We start from the raw sequence: 17,319 nt of genomic DNA on the forward strand, positions 1-17,319 counted from the left end.
ACTCAATACTCAGTTTATCTTTATATGTATAAGTGTAATTTGAATAAAACAAATAAACTAATGAAAGTGAAGTATCCTCAGAAGGACATATAATAACTGATTGTGAATCTGTGATAGGGAAAATTTTGATTCACAAAACTTGCTTTGCACAGTAGGAAAAATGACATGAGTCTGGAAGCAAAGACTTGCATGAATCAAGAAGGAAATACTTAGACATATGATTAATGTAACTAATTCACCAAATTTTATTCTCACAGATCCCAAAGACATACCTTTGAAGTGAGAGATCATCCCAAACTTAGGGAGCCAGGTTGAAAATTTGAGTTGCTAAATTGTTTTGACTAGCCTATTCATCACGTAATAGTTTTAGTATATATTAATTTTGCAAAGTGAGAGGTGTGTGATATTTTATGTATGAATATAATATATATTGGTCATATTTATCCCCTCAGTTACTCTTTCTTATCTTTCTCCTTTATTCCCTCTCATTAACTGCTTTAAAAATGTCAAATCAATTGCAGGCAGCTATATGGCTTACACTTCTTTTCTTGGATATCTGAAAAATGTTACACTTGCTCAGAGTTTTATATTTTTTAACAGTTCCAACATGTCTGATCTCTGCAGGAAGAAGGCATTTCTAGGATAGTATGTTAAAGGAATATCAGTAGATTAGAAAAAAATTGAGGAAAAAGTAATAGTTAATTCTCTATAACAAAAACACACTTATTTTGCCTCTCACTTTTTTTTTTTCCTATCCTGGGGCTTAAAGTCAGGGTCTGGGCACTGTTCCTGAGCTTCTTTTGCACAAAGCTAGCATTCTACCACTGGAGCCCCAGCACTACATCTGTTTTTTTCTGTGTACGTGGTACTGAGGAATCGAACCCCCCGGCTTCATGCATGCTAGCTAGGCAAGTATTCTACCACTAACCCACATTCCCAGTCCCTCTCACTATCTTTTATATTTTGCAAATTATTATTGAAAACTCAAAACGTGCAGAAGTTAGCAGAATGCTGTAATGAACTCTCCTGCCTCTTACACTTCTTGCCTTTTTTTTTTCTTTTTGTGGCATTGGACCTTGCACTTTCTAGACCAATACTCTACCATTTGAGCCATAATTCCTTTCTCTCCGCTCCCCAGCCCCCGCACCTCCCCCCCAACCCAATAGCTAGGATTACAGGCATGAGACACTAGTGCCCTCCTGGTTTAGTTTTGAGACAGCCTTAATATTTTTCCTGGGCTCAGCCTGAACTATGATACTTGTTTCTGCAACCCAAGTAGCTTGGATTACAGGCTAGTGCTACCTGGCTTGGCCCATTCCCAGACATTGTTATGCATCACTCATCTTTCATATAACTTCCACCAACTCACCTCTTTTTATTTTGAAGTAGAACTCATTCCTGAACGTTTCAGTGTGTTTTCATTTAATGCTCAAGAGCTATTCAATCTACCCGCAAACTCAAAAGCCATTTAATTTCACTCTCTTTAGGAAAATAATTTTCTTGCAATTTTTAAAAAGAATCTCTCAGTATTTTTGGCAGGATGTCTCCTCTAAATGATTTTTATGATTATGGTTGAGTAGTCATGGGGGTGGAGTGTTGCTCATGGCTATGAGATCCTGGAGAAGGATGTTGCAAATTTCAGTTTGCTTCTTACCCTGAGAAACAGGCTGTATTACTTTATTAGAGTGCAAATGGCGATTGATCCATATTGAAATCATGTCCCAAAATTATGAGCTTTGCGGCAGGGGATGGTACGAGGTATGCCTTAAACCCTTTAATGAAAAACATGACTTCATCTGAAATAATGAAAATTGTGCATTGTAACTTTCTACTCCTATAATAGAAACCTGGAAAGTTACTTGTACCTTGTAACCACATTAACCTTTAAAACTTGAAATAAACAAAATCTCTTTGATGAGTGACCCATAGGGTCATAATTGGCAGGAAAAGTGTAATGAAAAAAACTCCACAGAAATAAAAAATGATGAAAGTTTCATGGAACAAATGTTACCTAAATAGAACTACAAGTCCTGCTAGGTGACAGATGACAAACATAAATACATGGATTGTAATACACCTCTTGTGAAAACCAAACTGAAGTAGTATGTCAAATGCTGTTCTGTTCACTTTGTTCATCACACACACACACACACACACACACACACACACACACACACACACACACACGTCTTGAGTTTCAAAATTTAGCTTACATGTTAGTCATTTAGTCCTGTGTTAGGTTATGAACCACAGTATTCGTCCTACTTATTTTGGAAATCAGTGCTTACGCCAGGAATTGCAGTGGCATTGCACTGCTGAATAACAAACCCAGATCAGCTACTTTTTCAGTTCCCTCTCTCTGTGCTCAAGAAAACAATCCAGGATTGAAGCTCTAGTGAGAACCTGTCTGATATAAGCATTGCCAAGAAAACTCGAAGTAGTTTATCTAAAACTGAAGGTGGGTGAGGGCTGATTGAATAATGGGCCTTATCAACAGGGCTAACAGGCCAGAGCAGAGTAACACTACAAGGAAATTCATTTCTAAATAGTTTCTTCAAAAGAATAGGTGTCTACATATTCTGCCACTGGTTGAGATAGCCCCAGCAAATGCCACTCAACAGATTTTTCAGTTAGCTTAAATTCAGCAACAACGTGTAAAAACAAATTGAAAAAGAAAAACAAAACAAAACCCAGAAAGCCATCGGGACACAGCATAGCTTCCTTTGGCAAAGATTGTTATCAGTGCTTTCAGACCTGTCCTGTCTCAACTCCTGGGAACGTGCCTCTGTTTAGATAGTGTCTGAGGATTAATTGGCAAGAAGCTGTCTCCTGATATTGAGTTTCTTCCTTCCCGAGCTGACAAGCAGATACCCCTCCCAGCAGTTCCCTAGTGACACTCTGTGCTTGGACAGGCTTCTGAACCACCAGGCAGACCTGCTTCTCACACCTACTCACCCTTCCTAGGGACCAGCATTGCGGTTAGAAAGACAAACAACAGCCTTCAGTGCCACAGTGTAGAATGGCAATGGGAGGAAATGACAGAGACACAGGAAGTGGGGAGAGAGAGTTTCTTACACAAACAAGCTCATGGAGGAACAGGCTAGGAAAACAAAGGTAAAGCCCAGAGAAAGCAGCCTTGGGCCTGGGGAGAATGTAGTCAGAGCATGGGGCCTGGGACAGAGGTAGAGCCAGAGAACTTGTTGTCTATGGCACTTATGTGACTGAGTGTTCAGGGGTTCTTCAAGTACAAGGGAATGGAGAAGAACACACAGCCCCCTAGTCTTAAGATCTCTGGGAAGGGTGCCTCCTTTTCCTATGAGGTTCAAAACTAGTACCTGGCCCCTTTCTGTTTTCCCATGCAACATGGCAGGAAGCATACCTAGAGAGTATGTACACAAAGGGAGACTTTGCTGCACAGAAATGGAGACTTCTCTGGAGCTGCCTACCTAGGAGTTCTCACCTGAAGTCTCACTTCCAACTTTTTTTTTTTTTTTTTTTTTTTTTGTCTGTTGTGAGGCTTGAACTCTGGGCTTGGGTGCTGTCCCTGGGCTCTTCAGCTCAAGGTGAGCGCTCTACCACTTGAGCCAAAGCGCCACTTCCAGTTTTCTAGTGGTTTATTGGAGATAGGAGTCTCACGGTCTCTCCTGCCCGGGCTGGCTTTGAACTGTGATCCTCAGATCTCAGCTTCCTGAGTAGCTAGGATTACAGGCGTGATCCACTGGTGCCCGGTTACTTCCAACTTTTTTGACTGATGCATACTCCATCCTTCGTAGCTCAAAAGTTGGATGCTCTGGGATGGGTACTGCCTCGGTTTCTCTTTGTCTATATTCCCATGAAAGTTGTCCTTAGTAGGAGACTGATCTTAACCTGTTGCTTACCTAAGGTTGTGATCCAGGGCCTCTGCACAGGGCCTGCCCCCAGGGGTGGTGACTGCGGTTGGCTGCACCTCCTTGTGGATTCTTGCTTCCAGGTACATCCCTCTTGCTCTTGCTGGTTTTTCCCAGGTGACTAATCTTCGCCAAATATACCACTCTTTTTTTCCAATACTTCTGAGAAGTGGGGGCAGGCAGGAAGTATTCCAGTAGAGTAATAGGAAAGTCTCCTGTCTGCTCCCTAACCACCTTGTTTTACCATGGTAGGCTAAAGTCTATTGTATGGAAATCCTGCCATCTCTAATACCTTTTAGTGGAATTAGTCTTGGAAGATACATCTCATCCCTACCTTAGTAGAAATGATCCAAACAAGGGCATCTCCAAAAGTGGCCTGGGCAGAATTAGTGGCTAGAGGATTATTGCCCTCTCCCTATATGCCACCACCAATAAAGATTCTTTTTTTATTGTGCCATTTTATGGGTGTGACTATGTCTTCACAATGTGATACTTATAAAACCTCCTCCAACCAGGGTAGATGAATTCTTGAAGACAGTAAAAGGAGCTGGTTGAGCCCTGGGGGAATGTGATTCAGGATAGAGTTTTCCCCTGACTTGGGGAAGACTATCTCCTGAAGCTCTGAAAGGTTGGATTTAGTATAATAGTTTAATATTTCTTCCCTTATGCTTCGTGATTCCCCTTAATTTTTCCCCATTACCTTTGTGTAGTGAAGCTATAGACAAAGTAAGAACGGGGCAGCAGAAAAGGTGCGGTCGGACTTATATTCCCACATCTTCCCCATGGACCATGGAAGAAGAAAGCAGAATTTGGCAGCCGGGTCTCAGTAATTAGTGAAACAGATAGATTATAACCAGGCCTGATGGAGCAGGAGGAGCCCTCAGCTCAAGAATCAATGATCAGCTAGACGACTTCAAAGCAGATGTAAGACAGGAAGTGATCTGAAAGCCATGGTGGAATCACAAGTTAATTGTGTGATTGATTATTTAATATGTGGCCCTCTGATTAACTTACCAAGTCCACGCATTAGTCAGACTGTTTGTTGCTATGACAAATGCTGTGAGAACAACTTAAAAGGAGGAAAGATTTCTTCTGGCTCATGATTTCATATTGCTCCATGATGGGCGCCTGTGTTGAAGAAGAATATCATGGTGCTAAAAATCTATGCTGGAATAAAGGTGCTTACTTCATGGCGTTCAGAAAGTAATAGGAAGAGATAGGAAGGGAACGGAGATAAGATGCCTTTTGAGGTATTCTCCACCCTTCCCAGTAACCTGCTTCCTTCAACTAGGTCTTTCCTTCCTCCATCTACCAGCAACACCATCAAATTATGAATCTGCCAATGATCAGAGCCTATCAATGACTGGATACACTAGTTGGGTGCCACACCTTCAGCACATGAATCTTTTAGGGGATTCTTCATTCAAACCCCCAAATTCATCTACACAACTACTGTGCCCAGAGTTTCATTCAATACACTGTTGAGTGGTAAATGTTTAGTAGTATTTATTTTCTAAAAATAGTTTCTTAGCCAGGCGCCGGTGGCTCACGCCTGTCATACTAGCTACTCAGGAGGCTGAGATCTGAGGATCGAGGTTCAAAGCCAGCCTGGGCAAGAAAGTCCATGAGACTCTTATCTCCAATAAACCATTAGAAAACCAGAAGTGGCACTGTGGCTCAAGCGGTGGAGCGCTTGCCTTGAGCTGAAGAGCCCAGGGACAGCACTCAGGCCCAGAGTTCAAGCCCCATGACTGACAAAAAAAAAAAAAAAAAGTTTCTTATTTCTGCATTTGATCACTTACAAGAAACACGTTGACTCTCATTTCTGAATGAGACTGGGCAAGGATATTGCACAGAAAACAGATAAATGAAGCCTCCTCATTAGATTATTCTTTTCTGCTAGGTTCTAAAGAGTAAAAATCTCCATTCCCCTGAGTTGAATGCACAGGAAGATGTTACTCATTGGTTTTCTGCCTCTTACTCCGAAAGGAAATTTATTATGTGACAGGGGAAGCCAGGAGAAAAAGAAAGGTAGCATTTCAGTCTATCTTTTGCCCTTTCCCCATGCAGACATTTGCTAAGTTCTTCAATGCAAAGAGAAAATGAGAGCAAGGGAAGAGGTATGCATAACTTTTTAATAGTCTCAGTCACAGGTGTGTTTCAGTAGTCCTTACTGGCTGGTGGAAGTCAAAAGCAGTCATGGGCAACTCATTGTCTCAGGATTGGTCAGGGGGGGCTTTATTATCAGAGTTATTGATGTCTGACAAGTGTTCTGGTTCCTCCTGGATTCCATAACGACTGCAGATTAACTACAGGAGAGAATCGCTCAGGGCAAAAGCCATATATACAAAGTGAAGCCTGGACTACCCTATTTTAATCCTGCTTTTAGCAAATTTATGAGTCTGAGTAACAAGTCAGCAAAATCAACTGCTCAGCCCTGTTCCAAAATACTCCTCAGCGCCACAACCACAGCCTCCTACCTTGTTGGGTTTTTTTAAGGCATTGTATTACTACCTAGCCCAGTCTGGAAATTGGAATCTTCCTGCCCACCTTCACCCCTTTTGTTTTTCCTAAGGTACTCTATTACTACGTAGTCCAGTCTGGTCTGGAACATGTGACCTTCCTGCTTCAGCCTCCCAACTATGGGTACTACAGGCATATATCACCATACCCTTTAGAAAGTCATTCTAATTTGCTTCCCACTGACTACTTCTAACTTAGCAGTTACAATCTGGGTAAGTGGGATATGGGAGAGGTTGCAGGTGGCCCAGCCAGCTTCACGAGGAGTCTCGTGGGCCTCTGATCTGAAGAAAGCATTTTCCTTACAGCCATGAAATAAAAACGCTGGGAAAGAAAAGAAAGCATTATCATTAGGTGTTTGACTTTTCTACAACCCAGACCAAAATAAGGTTTTAGTGTCTCGCATCCTTCCCCCACCACATTTCTTTTCAAAAAGCAACAAATTCTGCTGGTTATCACAAATGCCCCACCCCATTCTTCTAAGTCAGCTTTTGTGTAGGAAAATAGAGAACTGTTTTCATTGCCTTATCAGTGTCCCAGGAAAGGGGAAAGGAGCGTCTGGCCTGCTATCTGAGTGCCTTGCCTGGGTACAATGAATTGCTGAAAGCAGGCTCCAGAGGTAAAGGGTTGCCCCTTCAGACCCACAGAGTATCTGCAAGGACCAGAGAAGGAGGGGCTGGAGGAGAAACTCAGCTTTGCTTACCAAAAACATAATAGCCCCTGGGGTGGGCTGCTGCAAACAGGAAGGGTGTGGGCAGGATCTGAGCACAGCTGCTCCTGCCGCCCATTCCCATAGCCTTTGATCAGCAGGCAAATGGCATTTTGTGCCCTGAGATAAATGCCTGGTCAGAGGGTGTGGGTGGCTGGGGCTGGGAATAAGGATTAAAGATGAAGGTGTTTTGTAGCATGCCTTAGGCATATGTGTTTCAATAGATAGATAGATAGATAGATAGATAGATAGATAGATAGATAGATAGATAGATAGACAGACACACACATATATATGTACTGTACAAGAGAACAGAAAGTTTCCCATAGATGTATTCATTTGGCCATCAAACATTTGCTGTGATCCCAATCAGTTCAAGGCACTGTGCTGGTCACTAGGGATGCAAAGGTGAATAATAACACTATTTCTATACTCATTTGGTGAATTCTCAAGCAATGAAGGTTATTTGGGATGTTAGAAATTGCAGGGTAAGATAGCAAGAGGTAAGGCATGAGTGCCCTACTAGAAAGAGAGATTCCCTTTCAGCTGGTTTCATGGCAGACATGATTCCTACAGGATGGGTGAAATGAAATTTAGATGAGTGTGGATGCCAGTGCATGCTGGGAAGCATCAGAGTGGTAGAAAGAACCTTCAAGAACAAACAAAATATCATAAACAGAGCATGGTGGCAAGTGGTATAAAAGAGCTGTGTGTGCTTGATTATTTGTACATGCTTACTCCAAAGGAGAAAAATAGCTCAAAGTCAAGTAGAACATTGCCTAGCAGACTTTGACTTCAGACTCAGATCTTTAGACCTCTGATCAAGGCTTAGTTACTGCAAGGTTTGTCCTTTTACCAATTGTTTACCAATTCTGAAGGAAATTCACCAGCTCTTCTGTTTTCATTCTGATTCAGGTCACACACCAAGTTTGAGGGCCACCTACTATAAGCATTCTACAAATGGCCTGATCTATTTTGAAACTCTAGGCAAAAGACTCTTAGGATTTACATATTAATTCATAAAACAAATATGGCATAGAGATTTCCTGTTTGCCAGGCATTGTTCTAGGTATTGGGGGCTAGAGATTGAACAAGCAATGCAGTCTTGCTTCCAAGTAGAAAGGAACAGCCAACAAACAGCATTCAGAGCTATGAGGAATACAAGGATAATACTATGAGGATAATATAGCAGAAAAAATAGAAATGGAATTGGTAAGTTGGTTTCTATGAGATCAAAGAAGGTCTTTCTAATAATTGAGTGATATTTGGGGCACAACAGAACTGAAGTGAATAAACAGAAGTCCAGGCCAAGGAATTGGCTTGGGGGAACAGAATCCATGATTGTGGCCAAGTCCACTTGCTTCAGTCAAAGAAATGAGAGGATGAAGGGTTCAGTCTGGACAATGCCAGTAGTATATGTATGACCTTGAAATGATGTATCCTCCTGGGAAATGCAGTGCCTTCTAGAGCTTTCTTTACCTTTTAGTAGCCAGTACTGGTTGTTGCTTAATATAGACTTGGAAACAGGAAGTCAAAGAAACCTTGCCAAAAATATGTGTACAGACCCTGATTTGGGTGAGTGATCTTGGATTAGGAAAACATGAGTTGGAATTCTTCTCAAACAGTGAATGAATGTGGTTTTGGAAGGAGATTACGGAATTTTTAAAAGACTTCTAGGGATGAAGAAGGACTTCATATAAGTCAGTGGCTTGTTAGTACAAAAATGATTTCTCCTTCAAGATAAAGGATACTGTCTCTCCTGCTCAGTGCTATGAAACTTGTTTCTTTTCTTCTCAAGAGATTTTTGGTATTTCTTTTTCCTGTTTGAAGTGGCCTGGGAGAGATGCAGATGGTTAAGGGATTCCGTTATGCATGGTGTATCATACATCTTAACCAATTAGAAAGGGTTATAGAGAATTACATGGAATTAATCCAGAAGGTCTAGGGACAGACTCAATGACTCAAACTCTAGTTACTTGGTTTACAATGTCACAAGAATTCTTTGATGGGATTAAAACTGTGTATCTCTGGACAGCTTGTCTATTATTCTTTGTGAGTTGTGTGTATGTGTGTGTGTATGTGTGTGTGTGTGTCTACAACTGTGTCAGTGTTTGTCAGGGGTTAAAGTTAAACTCTTACACTAGTAATCAATCTGCCAAGACATTAGAGATCTTTTGAAAATGGCCACTTCTTTTACATTTATAAAATTATGCCATTGACTTTTTCAAGTATTTGTTTTGAAGTTTTCATTTTTATACAGGAAATAGACATAATCACTGATAAATATAACTTTAATAACAAAGACCCTGGGAGCCTTTCCTTGTTGGGCAGATTTCCCTTACATGCTACAAATCCTCCTTATGGGATATCCTATTTCTTTTCTGGAGTTGAAAGTCAAGATTAATCCAGATGATTAAGAAAATCTTTCTAAGAGATACCCTACATCCTTTTTAAAATTAAATTCTGTTCAGAAAAACCCTTTTTTGTCCTTAATAAAATAATGTGTCAATGGTAAAAGTAAAAGTAGATCATGGATGTTTTTGACAAATTTTTTACCTTAATTGGAGATTATCCTTTCCATTTGTGGTACTACAAAAAGTGACACAGAACACAATTTTGAGCCACTTAGTTACTAATGGTCAATATTAGTTTGATAATATAGCCAATATATCAAAGACATTGCAAATGCATATGAAGGCAAAGGTTCAATTCTTTCAATTACATCATACATTAAAAAGTTCCCCCATAATATATATTATGTATGTGCTTGAGGGAGTGCATGCACAGGTGCACACACACACACACACACACACACACACACACACACACACACACACACACATACACACACACCATAGAATTAATCTGCTTTATAGATTGTAGAGGAAAGAGCCTCTTCTGCAGATAGCATTATTGCTTTCTGAAGCAAAGAACAACACAACTCCTTCCTAGACAATCAGATGTAGCATAAAAAGTAACATTGGCTTTGGGAATTATAAAGGAGCAAGGGATATACTATAAACAGGGATAAACATTTTCCTTGATGCAAAACTGTCAGATGCACTTAAGCAAAGACCTGTCCCTTATCCCCATTGCAGCCCCTCTTTCCTGTAACTTGGACCAATAAAGTGAGGCCTTCTCTTCTAACTAGACCATGGTGAGAAGCCTAGATAAGGCACAAAGTTGCCCTTAATAACCTAACCAGTCTCCCGCCCCCGCCATTTCTTTACAGAGTGGGAAAGCTCTACTTTTGTTACCACTCTGTGGAGGAGAAAAATAATCCAGGAAAACATTCACTGTACAAAGCCTACATTGTATGCTGAGAAACCCTGATCCTTGACCATTGTCTACAGTCTTGTTTATGCAACAAAGATGATTTTTCAGGGGTGTAGCAAAATTACCAGCAGGGCTATTTTAATAATCTATGTTTATTTGTCTGATGTATGCTCCAGTTTCCAGACAAAAGAGAACAAATATATTGAAGCAACTTTTTAAAATGAAAAGCTGCACAAGGAAAAGCAGTATTTGTTTCTAAAGAACTAAAGCCCTCTTATTGTAATACATTCTAACAGGATCAGAAAGAACTTCATTTGAAGCCTTCCACATTTTGTTTATACATGTAGTAAGTAAATCAGAATACATTTATTATATAGTATATATATATCATTTCAGTTCTTTTCTATGTGAACAAATACAGCTATTCGCAATGATAGTTTTTTCTGACTAGCCTCCAAAATCCACCTTAGCTTTACATTCTGTGTAATCTTTGACCACATGGGAAGTGGGAGATGGAGAGAGAGAATGCCAAAGAGATGTCAGAGAGAAAGAATAAGTCTAGGGGCTCATAGATTGCTAAGGTTCCAATTGCAACTTCCCACTATTAATATACCTTAACAAGTATTGTTTTACCTTGATTTTTGAGCTATAGTGCTGGGATAGTAATACTTTGCTGGTTACCCCTGTGAAAATCTCCATTGGCAAGTTAGTTAAAGGCGGCTTAATGTGAAGGGTTGATAAAAGCACAGGATCACTTAATTTCCTATCCTACTTTCCCTTGAGAGACTTTGGAAGTGTTGAGAAACCTCTGCTAGAATATGCCAGTGAAGTCTAAAGCAAGAATCTTTGATCCATGTGGTCCATATTTATAACCTAGGCAATGTGCTAGGTACAAGAGGAATTCTGCCAAGTGCTTCAGGGATTTTCAAGTGTTTGGTTTGGATTTTCTTCTAAGCATATTTGTTAACTATTTTTAAGAACAAAAGGGTAAGAATGTTTAATGTACAATATAGTCAACTTTTACTTTGTAGATACCACTGATTCCTTAGCATTTGTTTTCAGGTTACCTTGTTTTTATATAGATTCAGAATACAGCTTCTCCAGCCATCTTTGAAAATATTGTTACTTCTAAATGTGTCATTGACTAGGTATATAATGGTTCTTAAAAGTTCATGTCACAATTTGGATCCTGGCATGGTGATATATGGTAGTACGTGGTGGTGGTGCTGTAGAGACTGCAGCAGAAGGAATGCTTGATCTCAGGAGTTGAAGTCCAGTCTGCATATAATAAGGCCCTGTTTAAAAACAAACAACAACAACAACAAAAAGTTTGGTATTACTCATACCTACTCAGGTAAAATTGTATGACAGGCATACAGTCAAGTTGAGTATCTATTCAGAGTAAGTTCTGTGACCAGTATAACTGAATAGTTGTACAAACAAATATAAATAACAAACTGTTGTTCAAAAGAGTTTAAAAAAGAAGCAATTGTTTTACTGTTTGATGGTTGAATTTTTACAATGAAAGGTTCCTATATTTCTCTGGAGAAGTTATTGTAACTGAAGAATATGTTGAAGCTGTAAGGGAATTTGTTCAAAAGGGGATTTGTTCCTTACCATTTGTAAGGACTTCTGTGATTGGATTAGGGTTTCTCTCCATTGTGTATAAAAAAATCCAGCTATCACTTCTAACATATTTATAAGGCACCATTTTTTTATTGCTTTGTATGTCCCTCCCCATGGTATAACCCTTGTTTTCACTGTATTTGGTGTTGGTATAATTTGGGGAGGGGAAGGGAAAAAACAAATGTTTAAATAGGGATACAGGTTGACCCACTGCAACAACGAGATGTACAAGACACTATGTTCAAAACCAGAACTTTACAATTTAGGTGGTGTAGAGCCGGAGGGGTGTGGGGGAGTGTATAGTTGTAGAGCTTGGAGGGAAGGGATGGTAGGGGAAAAACAAAGGAGGAGGCAACAATGTTTGATAAGAAATGTACTCATTACCATGCTCATGTAATTGTAACCCCTCTGTACAGTATTTTCACAATAAAAAACTTACTTTAAAAAATCCAGCAGTCAATCAATAAAAACACTCATTTCTAATCATTTTAAACTCAAAATACTAGTTGTCTTCTATGACTAATAATTTCATGGTAAGTTGTCATTATAAAATAATTACATAAAGAAATACATGAACAACATCCTGTTTTGTCTGTTTACATGAAGTCTTAAAGTCCTCTTACTGTAATATGGAGATTGCCCAATGTATGCCTTTCTCCAGAAGGAAGGTCCTGGGGAAAAGAGGACAAAGAGTTCTCATTTACACTGTCTCTATGTAACACAGGGTTGTTTTCTGAGAAAATGAAATCTTCAATCCCAAATACGTAGTTTATAGAGTAACCCAGTATGTTATGGCACAACTGGATACGACATAGAATTTCAAGTATGATCATCAGTAAGGCATTATGAGAGTGCACCTACAGTCTCTCCCTAGATTCAAGATCATGAATGAATCTGGAAGGAACTTGTGGTCTTGCCTAGCTTTTGAAGAATTATTGCTCCTTTAACTACAATATCAATGCATCTTTAATGCATATATATGTATTATATATATTTATATATATAATATATATTATATATATAAATATATATATAAATATATATATAATATATAAATATATAAATATAAATATATATTTATATATATACATTTATATATAAAAATATGTGATATATTGATTTAAATATGTCGATAGTCACATATATTTTATATGTCTATATAGTTTTATATATTCACATACATAATATAGGATAATTATAAACACTATTATATATGATATTTAATAATAGATGACACACACAATATACATAAATTATATTTAATAGTACAACATATAATGGTTATATATTATATAATTTATATTATATAACATATATAATATATAGCATATTAAAATAGTATATAAGATATAATGTACTCTATCATATACATTCTGTATATAACATTATTTTCTATATAGATGTATAAGTCACTTGGATGGTCAAAATTGAAAAGATACACTTTGTAATATTCCTGTGGGAATGCTTCTTTGCTGTGGTGAACACTGAGAGTAGAGGACATCCTTAGTAATCACCATTGTCCTATTTACACCAAGGAGTAGATGCCACTGCCTGTTCCCAGATCATACAGACAGACAGGAAGGAAAAAAGAAATAGGAAATTCACTGTCAGCTCCTAAAGCTAATGATGACATTTGGGTTGAGGTTATACATTTGTCTCAAAATGTTAGTGAATGAATGGATGCAGTGGAAGTATGAGAAAAGTTTTTTTTTTTATTCATCAGTGCCCTGCATGAGAATAAAGTTGAATTATTACAACAGTAATTGACTTGATAGTTTAAATGTTCACTTTTATATTAAGAATTCATGGTTACTTTGGGGCTTTGGGTGCTAGATAATCAAATAGATACAAATTCCTATTTAGAGGCTAAGGATATTTTGTCTTATCCTTTGGGACATTAATGTGATGAAATCATTTCCTCAGAATTCACTGTTCAAACAGCTGCTGTTCCCATATCTCCTGAAATCTATTTGCTATGTTGCCTGTCATTTCCCAATTCCAAATTCCCTCTATGATACCTTCTTCCAGTTGATTTACCCTGTACTTTTTCTTTCTTCTTGTGAAAGTATATACTCTTCTGTACTTTTTCTGCAGATGTTTGCAGATATTCATGAAATTCTTTTACATAAGTTCCCCAATGACCTTAACTGAATTCTACCATTTTTCATTTAGGAAACAATCATCCACTCAAAGACTATATCAAGATGACCAATGTATTCACCTCTCTTAGCCCTGAAATCTCCTCTACAGGTCACACCCAACTAGTTTAACACAAAGCAATGCCTACAAGTGGTAGGATCCTTAATCACCCGATCTCTCTCATCCCCTATATGAGATACTTTAAACAAAAGACACTCAGAACTAATCACCTGAAAATCCTGTCCAAGTGAAAACAAGCAAAACTTCAGAAACATGTTAAAACAGGCAGCAGTGTACACTTTGAATGTACAGTGTACAGTTTAAATCATTGTTTTCCTTTTACAAAATAAATGTGTAGGGGCAAGAGAGTAGCCTAGAGGTTAAACTTGTTCTGCGGTCTTGAGATATAAACTTAATTGTGACTTCTTCCCTGTTTTCTAGCAAGTCTTTCCTTGTATTGATTCTTCTAGCTATAAAACAGAAACAATATATTCATCCCAGGGTCTTGGGGCTTACTCTCAGTGAAGTGCCTTGGAATTTACTGTTGAAAGGTGCTCAAGAAAGTTCAAAGGAACACTATTAAGGGCGAGCTTATCATATTTATAAAACAGTAAATCCTTCCCGTGGATGTGAGATAGTTCTTCCTACTTTTATTCCCTACACATACTAAAACAGACTCTTCTAAACCACTCGCTTCACACTGCTCCAGCTGTTTATATGCACAAAACTCTGGCCATCCTCTTTTGATTTGCAGCCTGTGCTGAGCCCAAGACTCATGTGAAAATCGAAGCTTCATGCTCTACTTTATGAAGAGCCTTGCTTGCTTTCTGTGGGTTAGAATAATTAGGAATAAAGATAAACACTGTAAAAATAAACATGAGCATGGAGGACTTAGCCAAATACAGTAAATTAGAGTCAACCATTAATGGGTGGTAGACAAGTAAGGAAACTACAAGAGTTGAGGAACATGGATCTGCTATTTCACTAAGCACTTCATTGAAATGCATTGTTTTTAACTACAGGAACAATGCTCATTTACAGAGCACACAATGATTAGAGCAATTGGGTTTTATTCAAGACCATAGGGGTCTGAGAAGAGGCAGAGAGGGAAGCAGGCCAACAGCATGGATGGAGAACAGGAAAAAGGTTGGAAAATGACCAGTAAAAGGAAAGGCATTACACTTCAGAAGGAAGATAGAAAGAAAGGTGACATTCATTGTGTGCCAACGTTGTACCAGACTGGATGCTAAGCTTTGTACACACACTATCGCATTTAACCTTCTAATGGCTTTGATAGATAGACATGATGATGATTTCATTTTATTGAAGCTGAGAGCTTCTGTCATTTTTCCAGGGTAATAAAACTACTCAACAACAGAATAGAATCGAAATTTCCACCAGCTTTCCCATCATGCCTAGTCCCTTACTGTATTTTACCATGCCCTGGCACCATTTTAAATCCCAGAAATTGTTTTTAGGTTCCTGATTAAGACTTGCGAATAAGCAAGCCAACACAGTGATAGTAGACACAAGGCTTCATGGGATCGTTTCACTTTGGTGTGGCCCTATTTCCTTTTCCTAAATCATATTTCAATTTGAAACCCTGCCTTTTGAATAATTAGACCATTCTTTCTTAAATACATAGTAAAAATACATAGTTACCAGGAATAATACTCATTTTTTTCTCCTATGTCCTGTTGAAGAGGCCTGTAAATATTTTAGAGCAGTTGAAGAAAAGATGCTCTTTTAAACATCCCTGCCTCCCTTCCCTGAATTGTATGCTAGGCAAACAAATTACTAGCTCCAAGGACTTTAGTATAAGGTCAAATTGTATGGCTCACTCTGGAGAAAGGCTCTTTTCCTCTCAGACCTATCTCTTCTTCACTGTTTACCTCCACAAAATCTCTAGGAAAGAATAGGGATTATTTGCAAATTATCTCCTAGGTTCTTAAATTCACTTCATCAGTCTACTCCACACTACCCTTTGGATTCTTTCTTTCTCTGTGTCTCAGATCTCTAGTTTCAGTTCCCTGACTAAAGATTTTTCTTTCTCCGCTAGCCGGAGGCTATAAAACGCCACTTTGCACTTAGACCCCTATACTTTGATCTACCCTCAGGACTGCATCTGAACTCTCTCTCTTTTCTATAAAAAGGAAGATGAATAAGGAGGAACAAAGATTTCCTTTCCATGACCAAAGATCAGTACATTGCATTTTTTTTCATGAATGCCTGACTTGGAGTAAAGATCCACTGTCAAGAAGTTCCTGTAAGGCTTGATTTGTGTTACTTTTCACAAATGGAAAAGTAGGAAGGAAACTAGCCTGGCCTTATCCTAACATGTATTTTTTTTTTCTCTTTCAAATGGTTTTGAAGTAACATCTTGTTTAACATGGTTTTAAAGTGACTTTCGCTCTCTAAAATTATGATTTTAAGGCCAGGTATGATGGCTCTTAATCATAATTTCAGCCACTCAAGAGGCAGAAATTGGGCAGATTGTGGGTGAGGACTAGTCCAAGCAAATGTTCATGAGATCACATCTCACTAACAAACTGAGTATGGGACACACACCTTTAATCCAAGCTTCTTGAAAGGCTGAGTTAGGAGGATTGCAATCCAAAGTCAGTCTGGTCAGAAGTGGGAGATCCTGTTCAAAAAACAAGTTAAAGATGCCCACAGATGTTTGTAAATTGAGAAAAATAAGAGAAATTGTCAAAAGCACAGTAACCATGCATGTGCCAGTCATGGTAGTGGACAGGTGAAGAGGGAAAGAAGATTACAGCCCAGGATTAACTACCTGGGCCCCAACTTGGTACTATTGGGAGGTGGTAGAATGTTAAAGAGGTAGGCCCTACTAGTAGGTCTTCAGGTTAGCAAAGTAATATGTTGGTTACTTTAACCCAAGAGAAATGTTAATTCTGATGTTAATTAGAATTCTGATGTTAATCGGAACTCAGAACCTTGGTTACTGGGAGTGTGTCCCTGAAGAGGATTGTGGGACCTCACTCATCCTTCCTCCCTCCCCCTGTCTCTGTCTCTCTCTGACCCTCTGTCTCTGTTTCTGTCTCTGTCTCTCTGTCTCTGTGTCTCTCTCTCTGTCTCTCTCTTTCTGTGTCTTTGTCTCTCTTCCTGTCAATGAGTTGAGTGTTTTGGCTCCATTCCTTT

This window comes from Dipodomys merriami, unplaced genomic scaffold (genome assembly GCF_024711535.1).
Source record: "Dipodomys merriami isolate MVZ:Mamm:240054 unplaced genomic scaffold, mDipMer1.0.p SCAF_8, whole genome shotgun sequence".
Classification (NCBI taxonomy): Eukaryota; Metazoa; Chordata; class Mammalia; order Rodentia; family Heteromyidae; genus Dipodomys; species Dipodomys merriami.